A 19,585-nucleotide genomic window follows, 5' to 3' on the forward strand; every position below is an offset into this window, starting at 1 on the left:
AATATTATAGCAGAAAAAAGGCCATAAAATTATAAATCACAATATCCATATCAATTCATGGTACAAAAGGATTAAACGGACTGTATCTTATTTCTCTACAACTCTGATCAACATGAAACTAATATTCTGTCAGGTGAAACCATAGATCTTCCTTTTTGTACCTATATATTTATATACAAAAATCTTGTTCTACATGAAAATATAGGAGTGCTTGCGAATTTTGATTTATGCATAACTAATTCTAACCATTATGTAGGCTTACCAAAATTGGTGTTACAGAAACCCATTGGCTCTCATTTACCCAAGACAAATTGACATTGCTATAGAAGAAGCTAATTCTGGAGCTCTCCATGTATCTGACCCGTTCATGAAAGCAAAGAAATCCATTCCTAAGAGAGCATAGACATATATCCCTGATTACGAACATAATCCTGCAAAGAAAAACAAAAAAGTGAGTAGGGGATGATTACGAACATAATTCCTTCTGTAGGCAAGGAGTTAACCCCAGGTTTCTGCTTAAATACAGTAGGACATGATTTTTAGAAAACCACAATTTACTATCCCGATGCTGATTACATTTGTGAAACTTAAGTATATATCTCACCAGATCGTGGATAAATTATATGTATAGGTAAACACCCTCTCGATCTGTCTCTAAGTTACTAACCTGCAGAGCAAGCTGTGATGTTTCACATTGAATTATTCATGTAATTTCTCCAACAGTATATTAGATCTTGTAAACTTATTTTTTCATAGTATTTGAGATGAGTTGGTCAGTTGGATACCTGAAAACATAATATATAGAAAGTTAGATCATCAAGCGCTGCCCAGAAAAGAATAAAAGCCAACAAATATGCATCAAACTCACTGACAAACTGCAAATATCGGACTGTTAACATTTTAGATGTTTCAGTTTCCAATTCTCACCAAATCTATATCTTCCGTGTGCAGAACCGTTAAAAAATGTGCACAATTGCAATCAATTTCAGGTACCTTCCATGTGTAGTGATGTTATCCCGCCGCGTTGTAGTAGCAATGCGCCGTCGAGCTGGGTGAGGGGCGGTGGCGTCCTCGTGACTGGCAGGCCGGCGAAGGCCTCCTGGAACACGGAGGCTTCCTGGAAAACAACGTCGAACTGGATGAGGGGCGACAGCGTCCTCGTCCTCGTGAGGGGTAGGGTAGCGGCGACCTTCGGGAGCATAGCATCTTCCAGGAAAAGGGCGTTGTGGAACACAGCATCATGGAGGTCGGCAACTTGGAGGGTGGCCGCGCTTGTGAGGGGCGGAGGAGGCCGAGCTACGCACTGTGGGTCGCGTCGTCCTGTGCTTATATGGTCGGCGTCCGCGCTAGACGTGAGGGGCTCCGGTGACGGCGAAGCTCGAGTAGCTGGTGTCGGCCTGCGCTGTGACGGCCAGTGTCCGCGCTCGAGGTGAGGGGCACCAGCGACGATCGAGATGGGGTTGGTGGGCGGCATCGGGGACGGTGGGCCGCGGTGGAACCCTAGCCGACGCTTGCGGATGAGAGAGGGAGAGGGTGGGGGAGCGACTCACGGGAGATGGAGGAAATCTCGCTGGGGGAGTGATACGTCTCCGACGTATCGATAATTTCTTATGTTCCATGCCACATTATTGATGATATCTACATGTTATATGCACATTTTATGTCATATTTATGCGTTTTCTGGAACTAACCTATTGACGAGATGCCGAAGGGCCAGTTGCTGTTTTCTGCTGTTTTTGGTTTCAGAAATCCTAGTAAAGAAATATTCTCGGAATCGGACGAAATCAACGCCCATGTTCCTATTTTGCCCGGAAGCATCCAGAACACACGAGAACCGCCAGAGAGGGGGCACAGGCCCACCAAACCCTAGGCCGGCGCGGCCAAGGGGGGGCCCGCGCCCCCTATAGTGTCGGCGCCCCTTCGACCTCTTGACGCCGCCTCTTCGCCTATTTAAGGGCCCTCGACCTAAAACCTCGAGACGGAAAAGCCACGGTACGAGAAACCTTCCAGAGCCGCCGCCATCGCGAAGCCAAGATCTGGGGGACATGAGTCTCTGTTCCGGCACGCCGCCGGGACGGGGAAGTGCCCCCGGAAGGCTCCTCCATCGACACCACCGCCATCTTCATCACCGCTGCTGTCTCCCATGAGGAGGGAGTAGTTCTCCATCGAGGCTCGGGGCTGTACCGGTAGCTATGTGGTTCATCTCTCTCCTATGTACTTCAATACAATAATCTCATGAGCTGCCTTACATGATTGAGATTCATATGATGATGCTTGTAATCTAGATGTTGTTATGCTAGTCAAGTGAATTTTACTTATGTGATCTCCGGAGACTCCTTGTACCACGTGTGTAAAGGTGACAGTGTGTGCACCGTGTGGGTCTCTTAGGCTATATTTCACAGAATACTTATTCACTGTTATGAATGGCATAGTGAAGTGCTTATTTATATCTCTTTATGATTGCAATGTGTTTTGTATCACAATATATCTACATGCTACTCTAGTGATGTTATTAAAGTAGTTTTATTCCTCCTGCACGGTGTAATGGTGACAGTGTGTGCATCCGTGTTAGTACTTGGCATAGGCTATGATTATGATCTCTTGTAGATTATGAAGTTAACTATTGCTATGATGGTATTGATGTGATCTATTCCTCCTACATAGTGTGAAGGTGACAGTGTGCATGCTATGTTAGTACTTGGTTTAGTCGTGTTGATCTTTCATGCACTCTAAGGTTATTTAAATATGAACATTGAATTGTGGAGCTTGTTAACTCCGGCATTGAGGGTTCGTGTAATCCTACGCAATGGTGTTCATCATCCAACAAAAGAGTGTAGAGTATGCATTTATCTATTCTGTTATGTGATCAAAGTTGAGAGTGTCCACTAGTGAAAGTCTAATCCCTAGGCCTTGTTCCTAAATACTGCTATCGCTGCTTGTTTACTGTTTTACTGCGTTACTACTGCTGCGTTACTACTGCTTGGGCAAAGCACTTTTCTGGTGCCGTTGCTACTACTTATTTATACCACCTGTATTTCACTATCTCTTCGCCGAACTAGTGCACCTATTAGGTGTGTTGGGGACACAAGAGACTTCTTGCTTTGTGGTTGCAGGGTTGCATGAGAGGGATATCTTTGACCTCTTCCTCCCTGAGTTCGATAAACCTTGGGTGATCCACTTAAGGGAAAACTTGCTGCTGTTCTACAAACCTCTGCTCTTGGAGGCCCAACACTGTCTACAGGAAAAGGAGGGGGCGTAGACATCAAGCTATTTTCTGGCGCCGTTGCCGGGGAGGAAAGGTAAAAGGTACTCACACTCCGGATCTCGGCTACTAAGCTATTTTCCGCCGTTGTAAGTACTCGAAGCTATTTCCTTTAGATCCTGCAATTGCATCTTTTTATTTCTTGTTTACACTAGTTAGGCATAATGGAAAACAACAAAAATATGAGAGATCTTTATGAACTTTATCTTGAATTAGGACATGATGTGTTTGAAGAGAAAATTAAAAAACCCATGGAACTTTATATGCATGCTAATGGGAATGTTATTAATATGAATGCTTTGAACACTATTGTTGCTAATGCTATGGAAAGTTCTAAGCTTGGGGAAGCTGGTTTTGATGAGCTTGATATTTTTAGTCCCCCGGGCATGGAGGAGAAAATTTACTTTGATGATACTTTGCCTCCTATTTATGATGATTATAATGATAGTAGTCTTTTGTTGCCACCTGTTATTGAGGATAAATTTGATTATGATTACAATATGCCTCCTATATTTGATGATGAGAATAATAATAATAGCTACTTTGTTGAATTTGCTCCCACTATTACTAATAAAATTGATTATGCTTATGTGGAGAGTAATAATTTTATGCATGAGACTCATGATAAGAATGCTTTATGTGATAGTTATATTGTTGAGTTTGCTCGTGATGCTACTGAAAGTTATTATGAGAGAGGAAAATATGGTTGTAGAAATTTTCATGTTACTAAAATGCCTCTCTATGTGCTAAAATTTTTGAAGCTACACTTGTTTTATCTTCCTATGCTTGTCACTTTGTTCTTCATGAATTTATTTATTTACAAGATTCCTATGCATAGGAAGCATGCTAGGCTTAAATTTGTTTCATACTTGCCTCTTGATGCTCTCTTTTGCTTCAAATACTATTTCTTGCGAGTGCATCATTAAAACTGCTGAGCCCATCTTAATGGCTATAAAGAAAGAACTTCTTGGGAGATAACCCATGTGTTATTTTACTACAGTACTTTGTTTTATATTTGTGTCTTGGAAGTTGTTTACTACTGTACCAACCTCTCCTTATCTTAGTTTTGTGTTTTGTTGTGCCAAGTAAAGTCGTTGATAGTAAGGTTCATACTAGATTTGGATTACTGCGCAGAAACAGATTTCTTTGCTGTCACGAATCTGGGCAAAATTCTCTGTAGGTAACTCAGAAAATTATGCCAATTTACGTGAGTGATCCTCAGATATGTACGCAACTTTCATTCAATTTGAACATTTTCATTTGATCAAGTCTGGTGCCTCAATAAAATTCGTCTTTACGGACTGTTCTGTTTTGACAGATTCTGCCTTTTATTTCGCATTGCTTCTTTTGCTATGTGGGATGGATTTCTTTGTTCCATTGACTTCCAGTAGCTTTGAGCAATGTCCAGAAGTGTTAAGAATGATTGTGTCACCTCTGAACATGTGAGTTTTTGATTATGCACTAACCCTCTAATGAGTTTGTTTCGAGTTTGGTGTGGAGGAAGTTTTCAAGGGTCAAGAGAGGAGGATGATATACTATGATCAAGAAGAGTGAAAGCTCTAAGTGAGGGGATGCCCCGGTGGTTCATCCCTGCATATTTCAATAATACTCAAGCATCTAAGCTTGGGGATGCCCAAGGCATCCCCTTCTTCATCGACAAATTATCAGGTTCCTTCTCTTGAAACTATATTTTTATTCGGTCACATCTTATGTACTTTACTTGGAGCGTCTGTTTGTTTCTATTTTTTTTGTTTGAATAAATGCATGCTTGTGTGGGAGAGAGATACGCTCCGCTGGTTCATATGAACACATGTGTTCTTAGCTTTTAATGTTCATGGCGAAGGTTGAAACTGCTTCGTTAAATTGTTATATGGTTGGAATTGGAAAATGATACATGTAGTAATTCTAAAATGTCTTGGATAATGTGATACTTGGCAATTGTTGTGCTCATGTTTAAGCTCTTGCATCATATACTTTGCACCTATTAATGAAGAAATACATAGAGCATGCTAAAATTTGGTTTGCATATTTGGTCTCTCTAAAGTCTAGATAATTTCTAGTATCGAGTTTGAACAACAAGGAAGACGGTGTAGAGTCTTATAATGTTTACAATGTGTCTTTTATGTGAGTTTTGCTGCACCGGTTCATCCTTGTGTTTGTTTCAAATAAGCCTTGCTAGCCTAAACCTTGTATCGAGAGGGAATACTTCTCATGCATCCAAATACTTGAGCCAACCACTATGCCATTTGTGTCCACCATACCTACCTACTACATGGTATTTCTCCGCCATTCCAAAGTAAATTGCTTGAGTGCTACCTTTAAATTTCCATTCTTCACCTTTACAATATATAGCTCATGGGACAAATAGCTTAAAAACTATTGTGGTATTCAATATGTACTTATGCACTTTATCTCTTATTAAGTTGCTCGTTGTGCGATAACCATGTTCCTGGGGACGCCATTGATACGTCTCCGACGTATCGATAATTTCTTATGTTCCATGCCACATTATTGATGTTATCTACATGTTTTATGCACACTTTATGTCATATTCGTGCATTTTCTGGAACTAACCTATTAACAAGATGCCGAAGTGCCAGTTGCTGTTTTCTGCTGTTTTTGGTTTCAGAAATCCTAGTAAGGAAATATTCTCGGAATTGGACGAAATCAAAGCCCAGGGGCCTATTTTTCCACGAAGCTTCCAGAAGTCCGAAGACGAAACGAAGTGGGGCCACAGGGTGCCCAAACCCTAGGGCGGCGCGGCCCCCCCCTTGGCCGCGCTGGCCTATGGTGTGGGGCCCCTGTGCCCCCTCCTGACTTGCCCTTCCGCCTACTTAAAGCCTCCGTGACGAAACCCCCAGTACCGAGAGCCACGATACGGAAAACCTTCCAGAGACGCCGCCAACGCCGATCCCATCTCGGGGGATCCAGGAGATCGCCTCCGGCACCCTGCCGGAGAGGGGAATCATCTCCCGGAGGACTCTACGCCGCCATGGTCGCCTCCGGTGTGATGTGTGAGTAGTTTACCCCTGGACTATGGGTCCATAGCAGTAGCTAGATGGTTGTCTTCTCCCCATTGTGCTATCATTGTCGGATCTTGTGAGCTGCCTAACATGATCAAGATCATCTATCTGTAATTCTATATGTTGCGTTTGTTGGGATCTGATGAATAGAGAATACTTGTTATGTTGATTATCAAAGTTATATCTACGTGTTGTTTATGATCTTGCATGCTCTCCGTTACTAGTAGATGCTCTGGCCAAGTAGATGCTTGTAACTCCAAGAGGGAGTACTTATGCTCGATAGTGGGTTCATGCCTCGCATTGACACACAGGACGATGTGAGAAAGTTCTAAGGTTGTGTTGTGCTGTTGCCACTAGGGATAAAACATTGATGCTATGTCTAAGGATGTAGTTGTTGATTACATTACGCACCATACTTAATGCAATTGTCTGTTGCTTTGCAACTTAATACTGGAAGGGGTTCGGATGATAACCTGAAGGTGGACTTTTTAGGCATAGATGCAGTTGGATGGCGGTCTATGTACTTTGTCGTAATGCCCAATTAAATCTCACTATACTCATCATGATATGTATGTGCATGGTCATGCTCTCTTTATTTGTCAATTGCCCAACTGTAATTTGTTCACCCAACATGCTGTTTGTCTTATGGGAGAGACACCTCTAGTGAACTGTGGACCCCGGTCCAATTCTCTTTACTGAAATACAATCTACTGCAATACTGTTCTACTGTTTTCTGCAAACAATCATCTTCCACACAATACGGTTAATCCTTTGTTACAGCAAGCCGGTGAGATTGACAACCTCACTGTTTCGTTGGGGCAAAGTACTTTGGTTGTGTTGTGCAGGTTCCACGTTGGCGCCGGAATCCCTGGTGTTGCGCCGCACTACATCCCGCAGCCATCAACCTTCAACGTGCTTCTTGGCTCCTCCTGGTTTGATAAACCTTGGTTTCTTTCTGAGGGAAAACTTGCTGCTGTGCGCATCATACCTTCCTCTTGGGGTTCCCAACGAACGTGTGAGTTACACGCCATCAAGCTCTTTTTCTGGTGCCGTTGCCGGGGAGATCAAGACACGCTGCAAGGGGAGTCTCCACTTCTCAATCTCTTTACTTTGTTTTTGTCTTGCTTAGTTTTATTTACTACTTTGTTTGCTGCACTAAATCAAAATACAAAAAAATTAGTTGCTAGTTTTACTTTACTTGCTATCTTGTTTGCTATATCAAAAACACAAAAAAATTAGTTTACTTGCATTTACTTTACTTATTTCATAATGTTTCCTCCTAAGTTTGTTCTTAAAGATGTACCGGTAGGTCGAGGGTCTATCCTTGGGAAAGACAATATAGAAGATTTTTTCACTCATATTAGTACGGTCGAAGATTTTGAAGATAGACACTTGGCAGAACTTGCCCCCACTTATGAAATTGCTGTTGCTTCTTTAGTACACGCATTAGAAGCTAGATTTGTTAATCTTAATCCTGTGATTCAACATATGTTTCTTACACTTAGTGATATGGAAGAAGGAGAAAAGAAAGATTTTGTATTAGAAACCCTTCTTAAGGAATTTGGGGGAATAGCGAGAGAAGCTAGAAAAGTTTTCACTAAATATAATATGCTAGGTTCTTATACCAACTTTGCCAGTACCCTTGAGAAGATGGAAAAGGATAGACAAAAGTACACTAATAAAGTTAATTATGAGGGGGATATTAAAACATCAATACCTTGCAAGCTCTTGGGAATGTGTGAGGCACTAGAAAAGAATTTTGATTGGATTGTTCCTGAAGATTTGTTTGATGAGAGTAGCAAGCCCAAGACTAATGAAAAGGGAGCCTCTGAAACTCACATAGAAAAGATAATATGCATAGTTGAGAAAACTCCGCACCCCGCTGAGGATGTACCACCCTTTGATAATACTTGATACACACTTTCTGCGCCTAGCTGAAAGGCGTTAAAGAAAAGCGCTTATGGGAGACAACCCATGTTTTACCTACAGTACTTTGTTTTTATTTTGTGTCTTGGAAGTTGTTTACTACTGTAGCAACCTCTCCTTATCTTAGTTTTGTGTTTTGTTGTGCCAAGTTAAGCCGTTGATAGAAAAGTAAGTACTAGATTTGGATTACTGCACAGTTCCAGATTTCTTTGCTGTCACGAATCTGGGTCCACCTCCCTGTAGGTAGCTCAGAAAATTAAGCCAATTTACGTGCATGATCCTCAGATATGTATGCAACTTTCATTCAATTTGATCATTTTCATCTGAGCAAGTATGGTGCCATTTTAAAATTCGTCAATACGAACTGTTCTGTTTTGACAGATTCTGCCTTTTATTTCGCATTGCCTCTTTTGCTATGTTGGATGAATTTCTTTGATCCACTAATGTCCAGTAGCATTATGCAATGTCCAGAAGTGTTAAGAATGATTGTGTCACCTCTGAATATGTCAATCTATATTGTGCACTAACCCTCTAATGAGTTGTTTCGAGTTTGGTGTGGAGGAAGTTTTCAAGGATCAAGAGAGGAGTATGATGCAACATGATCAAGGAGAGTGAAAGCTCTAAGCTTGGGGATGCCCCGGTGGTTCACCCCTGCATATATTAAGAAGACTCAAGCGTCTAAGCTTGGGGATGCCCAAGGCATCCCCTTCTTCATCGACAACATTATCAGGTTCCTCCCCTGAAACTATATTTTTATTCCATCACATCTTATGTGCTTTTTCTTGGAGCGTCGGTTTGTTTTTGTTTTTTGTTTTGTTTGAATAAAATGGATCCTAGCATTCACTTTATGGGAGAGAGACACGCTCCGCTGTAGCATATGGACAAGTATGTCCTTGGTTTCTACTCATAGTATTCATGGCGAAGTTTCTCCTTCGTTAAATTGTTATATGGTTGGAATTGGAAAATGATACATGTAGTAATTGCTATTAATGTCTTGGGTAATGTGATACTTGGCAATTGTTGTGCTCATGATTAAGCTCTTGCATCATATGCTTTGCACCCATTAATGAAGAAATACATAGAGCATGCTAAAATTTGGTTTGCATATTTGGTTTCTCTAAGGTCTAGATAATTTCTAGTATTGAGTTTGAACAACAAGGAAGACGGTGTAGAGTCTTATAATGTTTTCAATATGTCTTTTATGTGAGTTTTGCTGCACCGGTTCATCCTTGTGTTTGTTTCAAATAAGCCTTGCTAGCCTAAACCTTGTATCGAGAGGGAATACTTCTCATACATCCAAAATACTTGAGCCAACCACTATGCCATTTGTGTCCACCATACCTACCTACTACATGGTATTTTCCGCCATTCCAAAGTAAATTGCTTGAGTGCTACCTTTAAAATTCCATCATTCACCTTTGCAATATATAGCTCATGGGACAAATAGCTTAAAAACTATTGTGGTATTGAATATGTAATTATGCACTTTATCTCTTATTAAGTTGCTTGTTGTGCGATAACCATGTTTACTGGGGACGCCATCAACTTTTCATTGTTGAATTTCATGTGAGTTGCTATGCATGTTCGTCTTGTCTGAAGTAAGGGCGATCTACACTGAGTTGAATGGTTTGAGCATGCATATTGTTAGAGAAGAACATTGGGCCGCTAACTAAAGCCATGATCCATGGTGGAAGTTTCAGTTTTGGACAAACATCCTCAAATCTCTAATGAGAAAAGAATTAATTGTTGTTGAATGCTTAAAGCATTAAAAGAGGAGTCCATTATCTGTTGTCTATGTTGTCCCGGTATGGATGTCTAAGTTGAGAATAATCAAAAGCGAGAAATCCAAATGCGAGCTTTCTCCTTAGACCTTTGTACAGCGGCATAGAGGTACCCCTTTGTGATACTTGGTTAAAGCATATGTATTGCGGTGATAATCCAGGTAGTCCAAGCTAATTAGGACAAGGTGCGGGCACTATTAGTACACTATGCATGAGGCTTGCAACTTATAAGATATAATTTACATGATGCATATGCTTTATTACTACCGTTGACAAAATTGTTTCATGTTTTCAAAATCAAAGCTCTAGCACAAATATAGCAATCGATGCTTTTCCTCTATGGAGGACCATTCTTTTACTTTCAATGTTGAGTCAGTTCACCTATTTCTCTCCACCTCAAGAAGCAAACACTTGTGTGAACTGTGCATTGATTCCTACATACTTGCTTATTGCACTTATTATATTACTCTATGTTGACAATATCCATGAGATATACATGTTACAAGTTGAAAGCAACCGCTGAAACTTAATCTTCTTTTGTGTTGCTTCAATGCCTTTACTTTGAATTATTGCTTTATGAGTTAACTCTTATGCAAGACTTATTGATGCTTGTCTTGAAGTGCTATTCATGAAAAGTCTTTGCTTTATGATTCACTTGTTTACTCATGTCATATACATTGTTTTGATCGCTGCATTCACTACATATGCTTTACAAATAGTATGATCAAGATTATGATGGCATGTCACTTCAGAAATTATCTGTGTTATCGTTTTACCTGCTCGGGACGAGCAGAACTAAGCTTGGGGATGCTGATACGTCTCCGACGTATCGATAATTTCTTATGTTCCATGCCACATTATTGATGTTATCTACATGTTTTATGCACACTTTATGTCATATTCGTGCATTTTCTGGAACTAACCTATTAACAAGATGCCGAAGTGCCGATTCTGTCGTTTTCTGCTGTTTTTGGTTTCAGAAATCCTAGTAAGGAAATATTCTCGGAATTGGACGAAATCAAAGCCCAGGGGCCTATTTTTCCACGAAGCTTCTAGAAGTCCGAAGACAAAACGAAGTGGGGCCACAGGGTGCCCAAACCCTAGGGCGGTGCGGCCCCCCCTTGGCCGCGCCGGCCTATGGTGTGGGGCCCCTGTGCCCCCTCCTGACTTGCCCTTCCGCCTACTTAAAGCCTCCGTGACGAAACCCCCGATGCGAGAGCCACGATACGGAAAACCTTCCAGAGACGCCACCAACGCCGATCCCATCTCGGGGGATCCAGGAGATCGCCTCCGGCACCCTGCCGGAGAGGGGAATCATCTCCCGGAGGACTCTACGCCGCCATGGTCGCCTCCGGTGTGATGTGTGAGTAGTTTACCCCTGGACTATGGGTCCATAGCAGTAGCTAGATGGTTGTCTTCTCCCCATTGTGCTATCATTGTCGGATCTTGTGAGCTGCCTAACATGATCAAGATCATCTATCTGTAATTCTATATGTTGCGTTTGTTGGGATCCGATGAATAGAGAATACTTGTTATGTTGATTATCAAAGTTATATCTACGTGTTGTTTATGATCTTGCATGCTCTCCGTTACTAGTAGATGCTCTGGCCAAGTAGATGCTTGTAACTCCAAGAGGGAGTACTTATGCTCGATAGTGGGTTCATGCCTGCATTGACACCGGGACGATGACAGAAAGTTCTAAGGTTGTGTTGTGCTGTTGCCACTAGGGATAAAACATTGATGCTATGTCTAAGGATGTAGTTGTTGATTACATTACGCACCATACTTAATGCAATTGTCTGTTGCTTTGCAACTTAATACTGGAAGGGGTTCGGATGATAACCTGAAGGTGGACTTTTTAGGCATAGATGCAGTTGGATGGCGGTCTATGTACTTTGTCGTAATGCCCAATTAAATCTTACTATACTCATCATGATATGTATGTGCATGGTCATGCTCTCTTTATTTGTCAATTGCCCAACTGTAATTTGTTCACCCAACATGCTGTTTGTCTTATGGGAGAGACACCTCTAGTGAACTGTGGACCCCGGTCCAATTCTCTTTACTGAAATACAATCTGCTGCAATACTGTTCTACTGTTTTCTGCAAACAATCATCTTCCACACAATACGGTTAATCCTTTGTTACAGCAAGCCGGTGAGATTGACAACCTCACTGTTTCGTTGGGGCAAAGTACTTTGGTTGTGTTGTGCAGGTTCCACGTTGGCGCCGGAATCCCTGGTGTTGCGCCGCACTACATCCCGCAGCCATCAACCTTCAACGTGCTTCTTGGCTCCTCCTGGTTTGATAAACCTTGGTTTCTTTCTGAGGGAAAACTTGCTGCTGTGCGCATCATACCTTCCTCTTGGGGTTCCCAACGAACGTGTGAGTTACACGCCATCAGCCATCAACTACTCTTTGTTGAATATCATGTGAGTTGCTATGCATGTTCGTCTTGTCTGAAGTAAGGGCGATCTACCACCTTATGGTTAGAGCGTGCATATTGTTAGAGAATATCATTGGGCCGCTAACTAAAGCCATGATCCATGGTGGAAGTTTCAGTTTTGGACATATATCCTCAATCTCGTATGAGAAAAATTAATTGTTGTTACATGCTTATGCATAAAAGAGGAGTCCATTATCTGTTGTCTATGTTGTCCCGGTATGGATGTCTAAGTTGAGAATAATCAATAGCGAGAAATCCGATGCGAGCTTTCTCCTTAGACCTTTGTACAGGCGGCATAGAGGTACCCCTTTGTGACACTTGGTTAAAACATGTGCATTGCGACGATCCAGGTAGTCCAAGCTAATTAGGACAAGGTGCGGGCACTATTAGTATACTATGCATGAGGCTTGCAACTTGTAAGATATAATTTACATGATACATATGCTTTATTACTACCGTTGACAAAATTGTTTCTTGTTTTTAAAATCAAAGCTCTAGCACAAATATAGCAATCGATGCTTTCCTCTTTGAAGGACCTTTCTTTTACTTTTATGTTGAGTCAGTTCACCTATTTCTCTCCATCTCAAGAAGCAAACACTTGTGTGAACTGTGCATTGATTCTTACATACTTTCATATTGCACTTGTTATATTGCTTTGCATTGATAACTATCCATGAGATATACATGTTACAAGTTGAAAAGCAACCGCTGAAACTTAATCTTCCTTTGTGTTGCTTCAATACCTTTACTTTGAATTATTGCTTTATGAGTTAACTCTTATGCAAGACTTATTGATGCTTGTCTTTAAGTACTATTCATGAAAAGTCTTTGCTTTATGATTCATTTGTTTACTCATGTCATATACATTGTTTTGATCGCTGCATTCACTACATATGCTTACAAATAGTATGATCAAGGTTATGATGGCATGTCACTCCAGAAATTATCTTTGTTATCGTTTACCTGCTCGGGACGAGCAGGAACTAAGCTTGGGGATGCTGATACATCTCCGACGTATCGATAATTTCTTATGTTCCATGCCACATTATTGATGATATCTACATGTTATATGCACATTTTATGTCATATTTATGCGTTTTCTGGAACTAACCTATTGACGAGATGCCGAAGGGCCAGTTGCTGTTTTCTGCTGTTTTTGGTTTCAGAAATCCTAGTAAAGAAATATTCTCGGAATCGGACGAAATCAACGCCCAGGTTCCTATTTTTCCCGGAAGCATCCAGAACACACGAGAACCGCCAGAGAGGGGGCACAGGCCCACCAAACCCTAGGCCGGCGCGGCCAAGGGGGGGCCCGCGCCCCCCTATAGTGTCGGCGCCCCTTCAACCTCCTGACGCCGCCTCTTCGCCTATTTAAGGGCCCTCGACCTAAAACCTCGAGACGGAAAAGCCACGGTACGAGAAACCTTCCAGAGCCGCCGCCATCGCGAAGCCAAGATCTGGGGGACAGGAGTCTCTATTCCGGCACGCCGCCGGGACGGGGAAGTGCCCCCGGAAGGCTCCTCCATCGACACCACCGCCATCTTCATCACCGCTGCTGTCTCCCATGAGGAGGGAGTAGTTCTCCATCGAGGCTCGGGGCTGTACCGGTAGCTATGTGGTTCATCTCTCTCCTATGTACTTCAATACAATAATCTCATGAGCTGCCTTACATGATTGAGATTCATATGATGATGCTTGTAATCTAGATGTCGTTATGCTAGTCAAGTGAATTTTACTTATGTGATCTCCGGAGACTCCTTGTACCACGTGTGTAAAGGTGACAGTGTGTGCACCGTGTGGGTCTCTTAGGCTATATTTCACAGAATACTTATTCACTGTTATGAATGGCATAGTGAAGTGCTTATTTATATCTCTTTATGATTGCAATGTGTTTTGTATCACAATATATCTACATGCTACTCTAGTGATGTTATTAAAGTAGTTTTATTCCTCCTGCACGGTGTAATGGTGACAGTGTGTGCATCCGTGTTAGTACTTGGCATAGGCTATGATTATGATCTCTTGTAGATTATGAAGTTAACTATTGCTATGATGGTATTGATGTGATCTATTCCTCCTACATAGTGTGAAGGTGACAGTGTGCATGCTATGTTAGTACTTGGTTTAGTCGTGTTGATCTTTCATGCACTCTAAGGTTATTTAAATATGAACATTGAATTGTGGAGCTTGTTAACTCCGGCATTGAGGGTTCGTGTAATCCTACGCAATGGTGTTCATCATCCAACAAAAGAGTGTAGAGTATGCATTTATCTATTCTGTTATGTGATCAAAGTTGAGAGTGTCCACTAGTGAAAGTCTAATCCCTAGGCCTTGTTCCTAAATACTGCTATCGCTGCTTGTTTACTATTTTACTGCGTTACTACTGCTGCGTTACTACTGCTTGGGCAAAGCACTTTTCTGGTGCCGTTGCTACTACTTATTTATACCACCTGTATTTCACTATCTCTTCGCCGGACTAGTGCACCTATTAGGTGTGTTGGGGACACAAGAGACTTCTTGCTTTGTGGTTGCAGTGTTGCATGAGAGGGATATCTTTGACCTCTTCCTCCCTGAGTTCGATAAACCTTGGGTGATCCACTTAAGGGAAAACTTGCTGCTGTTCTACAAACCTCTGCTCTTGGAGGCCCAACACTGTCTACAGGAAAAGGAGGGGGCGTAGACATCAGGGAGGAATTGTGGGGACTGGTCCAGTTGTCGGCGCGTTCGGGAGAAGTGGACGACTAAAGGTTGGATGATGGTATAACCAAAATTTGGTCATAGCGGGAGGTTGGCAGAATAGGGAACACCTTCCTCCTTTTTAAGTAGTGTAGAAGTAGAGAAACATACGTTTTCAAATGAGGCAAACACTGAACAAGAAAACTGAATTATGTAGGTGTAAAGACAAATGAGAGAAGAGACAAATTCAGAACATTAAATACTAAATAGCCTTGACAACATCAGCAATCGGAGTGGTACCAAAAGTAACATCAAAACAGAGTTTAACTAATGTCAAATGAACCACTGATTGACATAAATTGTAATTGGACCATCGATGTTTGCCTAGGAAAGCTAGCTTGTTCCAACAATACCTGGTAGCATCAGGGGAAGCTGCATCCTGCACGCCACCCAAATTACCGGCGCCATGCGGGAACAACAACATGGTTTCCTTCCTTCCTGGGTCCTCGCCATCTGCTACGGCAATCTTTGTTTCAGCCTCACCTGAACACAAACAAACAAAACCGTGCTTGTCGTTGCCTAATCGATGGTACCTCGGAGGAGGGATCCTCACGAGGGGGAGAAGAAGTAGGGGCCATAGGGCGGAGTGCACACGGGATGGTGGTACGCGAGTTACCCAGCTTCGGAACACCTGCACGATGACAGGGCCTACTGCTGCTTGTCTGGAATTATCTGAGCATTTTCGCGTTGTTACAATGAGTTGTTGTTCTGCCTCTAGGGCTCCCAGGATCCGGCTTATAAAGGCGCACGGATCTAGGGTTTACATGGAGAGTCCTAGCCGGATTACAGATAGCCTAACTACGGTACAATATCTTGCCGTGCACGTCACGGATCCGCCTTCCATATACGTCGTACTGGATCCGGGTTCCTCACGGGCCTCCGCGGATCCGGGTTCCTCCTAATGTCGGTACGGATCCGGCTTACTGATCCTGGGCTGGACTTCTTCCTTCATGATCAACAGCAACTGGGCCGCCCGATGGGCCACATGCCTCATCACCATCTGTGTGGGCGACCAGGGCTTGCCGGCTCTAGGCACTGTCGATGGTACCCGCCTGAAGTATACCCACAACAGTAGCCCCCAGAGTTCTCCGAGTTTCGCCTGCTATTTCCGCCTTTGCTAGTCCATCATGGTATCCGACAATGTCAGTAACGCGGAGAAACTTGAAGAACTCCAACTTCACATTTTCTTCTTTTCCCAACTTTTAGTCGGAAAAAATGCTCCCATTTCGCGGGACTTCATCCATCGACGTTTTGAACACGTTTCCGGGTTGCCCCTGCGTCAAATGAGATCCAACTTACCCTCGCGCAATTACCCGGAATCTTTAAAAGACTCAAACGGTTCCGCCAATTCCGGCGCCATTTTCGCGCGATTTGTGCGGTAACTTATCTCTAGCCATTTTTACCGTTTAGGGTTTTGGACACGTGTCACACATCCAACGGTGCGACGCTTGCGTTCCGACCACAGGATGCGGAGCACGAATCTCGTCCCTCCGGCCTATAAATATCCACCGTCAACCCTAACTCCTCATTCACCCCCCTTTCTCACCTCTCCACGCAGCGCCGCTCGCGAGCTCCTCCTCCGCCGCGCCGGAACCCGCCGGAAAATTCGCCGGAGCATCACCGGAGCGATTTCACCACCGTGGTGTTCATCGTGTTCTTAACTCCGGCGAGCCACCGTACGAAAACCTCGTCGCCGGCGACTCCGACCACCGCGAAGTCCATTACGGTAAGTTCTCCGAGCTTCGACCCTCTACCGTAGTTGGTAGGGATGATCGCTAGGTTGACGATGCCGGATCCGACTAAAAAATGTTTCCACCAAAACCGTTTCTTCAGATGTCTTCAACGACTCCGCCTCCGACCTCAGAACCTATCATGGCGACCCCAATCTCCTCCGCCCCTCCACCCTTCGTTCCAGTCAGGCTGGATCCTTCAAAGGATTCCGGCAAGGAGGCTGAAGGGACCTCTGCTCACCCGGAGAAAACCTCCGGGGCGGATCAAACGGAGCACCAGGCTGAGGAGGTCGTCAAAAAGTCGAAAGCTCGCCAACGAGACTCCGAAGCCAAGGGAAAATGGTGGCCCTGCACCACCACCGACATGGAGCTGAGGAACCTCGAGACGGAGGGCTTCCTGCAACACGGAAGCTGGAGGTCAATTCCGAATGAACTAGCTCCAGCTCCTAAGGACGACGAGATGGTGCTGACGAAAGCACTGGTGGAGCGCGGTTTTTCATTTCCGCCTTCAGACTTCTTCCTAGAGATTCTAAAGACCTATGGGCTCCAACCCCATAACATTTCTCCGAACAGCGTGCTTGCAATCTGCAACCACGTCACCCTCTGCGAAGGCCATCTCCGGGTAACCCCCGAGCTCTCTCTGTTCCAGTATTATTTTACTGTCAAGAAGGAGAGGATCCGGCAATCCACCGAACTAGCTACATGCGGAACCATCACCTTCATGATCCGCCCGGGCCGCGTCTACCCCCACACCGACCGCCACGAATCCGCGAGGTACTGGTCTGGGGGTTTCTTCTACTTGAAGGATGTCTCCGACCCCGCGAGCGAAAGAAAGCTGCCGCTATTCAAGAACTGCCCCGCCACCGAGCTTCCGGCATGGTCGCACTGCCCCCACCTTTCCGAATCGGTCCAACTCACACGCGCCGTCAGGCGGATCTGTAAGCTGACGGAGGAGGGGCTGACGGGGAAGGACTTAACCCTTTCCTGGTTCACCAAGCGGATCCAGCCGCTCCAACACAGGGACCGCCTGATGTTCCAATACACAGGGCGCGACGACCCAATGCGCGCCTCAAAAGACAATCTTTCCGCCGACGCCATCGACAAGAGGATCCGGGTCCTCATCAAAATCCCACGTGAACTTCACGTTCACGTGTGCAACAAAGACATTCACACGAATGGTTCCGGAACCGCGGTACGTCGTCTTAACTTTAGTCTATTGTTTCTCTTCGCATTCAAACTTTTTTGTCTAAGTGTTTAACTTTGCATTAGCTCGAGGCGCTTGAAGAAAACGAACTCGGAACTATCCTCCGGGTTCCTTCCACCGGCAACACGGATCCGGAAGCTGCATCGGAGGCGGAAGCTCCCGAGGCCCCACGCCCTGCTAAGAGGAAGAAGCCAGCTCCTTCCAGCCCCTATGCAAAACGCGCCCGCGAAGTGCTTAGCACTGCGGCTACCCGGAAAGCGGAGGCGGAAAAGAAGCGCCTTTCACTGATTAATACCAGCAACAAGGGGCAGCCTGCCATCCAGCATTTCTTCAAGCCTTCCGGGTAAGCGCCTACTTCCGAGATCCAAGTTCTGGTTTCACGCTCAAACTCTTACTTATACTTTTATGTTCTTTCTGAAGCTCCGGAAGCCAGCCCCCCAAGGCCCCAAGGGTCCCGAAGAAAAGAGCCAAGCCATCTCTGGCTCCTATTCCTATTACTCCCGAGGTTGAAGTTCCGCCCAAGGCTTCATCCGCCTCCAAGCCGGATCCGAAAGATGTCATCAACCTTGATGACCTTCCTGAAGATCCCGCTCACCATGGCGACTCCGCCAAGGGGACCTCCTCATCTATTCCTCCGCAAGATCAACCAAGCGCCGCTTTCGCGGAGCCCACAGAAGAAGAACAGGAGCAAAAGGTAAAGCTCCTTCAAGTCACCAACGCGACTCGGGTCGACCCTCGACCGACTCCGTCCCTTCAAAAGCTTACCCTTGCACAGCGTCACGCGGAAGTTTCCACCATGCTGAACAAAGTGTGGGGAAAGCCGGACGAGGAGATGCGAGAGCTCGCCGACCTGGAGGACGGCCTGAAGGAGTTTTTCGCCAAGCACAAGGAAGTGCGGCAGGTGATACTAGCCCCCAAGCATTGGGTGATATATTTCCGTGTAACATGTATTAGCCGATGCTTTCCCAAAATGTACTTTTAGGCGGAAATTTAAAATTTTTATACCAAGACTTTGAATTCTTCGCTAGCCCCCAAGATTTTAATATCCGACTAACTCCTTGCTGCTTCGCAGACCACGCGGAAATTGCACGAAGATCTGCGTGTGCACGTGCTGGAGCAAATCACGGAGATCGAGGGGCTGCGCCAGAACGCGGAAAATAGCCAAAAAGCTATCCAGCTGCTTGAGACCCGCCTTCAAGGTACGAGATCCGGGTCTTTACTTTTTGTGCTGACATAGTTGTTCAGGATGCATAATATGTGCAACTTTCTACCTGCAGAAGAGACTGCCAAGCACTCCAAGTTTGACGAGCTATCCGCCAAGGTCAAGGTGCTTGAGGCGGAGAACGAATCCCTCAAAACCTTCATCCAAGAATCCTCCAACAAGGAGACTGAGGCGAGGAAGGAGCTCTCCGAGAAGCATACCCGCGTCCTGGCGGATCTGAACGAAAAACTAGAGAAGAGCCAGGGTCGTGTGATC

The 19,585-nt window shown here is 44.4% G+C and overlaps 1 long non-coding RNA gene across 1 annotated transcript in view; it reads right to left on the reverse strand.

Annotated features, from left to right (window-relative positions):
* Positions 1–235: 235 nt before the first annotated feature.
* Positions 236–19,585, reverse strand: part of LOC139835251 (uncharacterized) — a 29,087-nt gene continuing 9,737 nt past the window's right edge. Inside the window, exons 2-4 of the long non-coding RNA XR_011751033.1 lie at positions 15,528–15,657; positions 668–785; positions 236–431 (exon numbers count right to left, since the gene is read on the reverse strand). This is a non-coding gene — a long non-coding RNA (uncharacterized lncRNA). The remainder of the gene's footprint in view (positions 432–667; positions 786–15,527; positions 15,658–19,585) is intronic.

Source organism: Lolium perenne, chromosome 2, assembly GCF_019359855.2.
Source record: "Lolium perenne isolate Kyuss_39 chromosome 2, Kyuss_2.0, whole genome shotgun sequence".
NCBI classification, from domain to species: domain Eukaryota; kingdom Viridiplantae; phylum Streptophyta; class Magnoliopsida; order Poales; family Poaceae; genus Lolium; species Lolium perenne.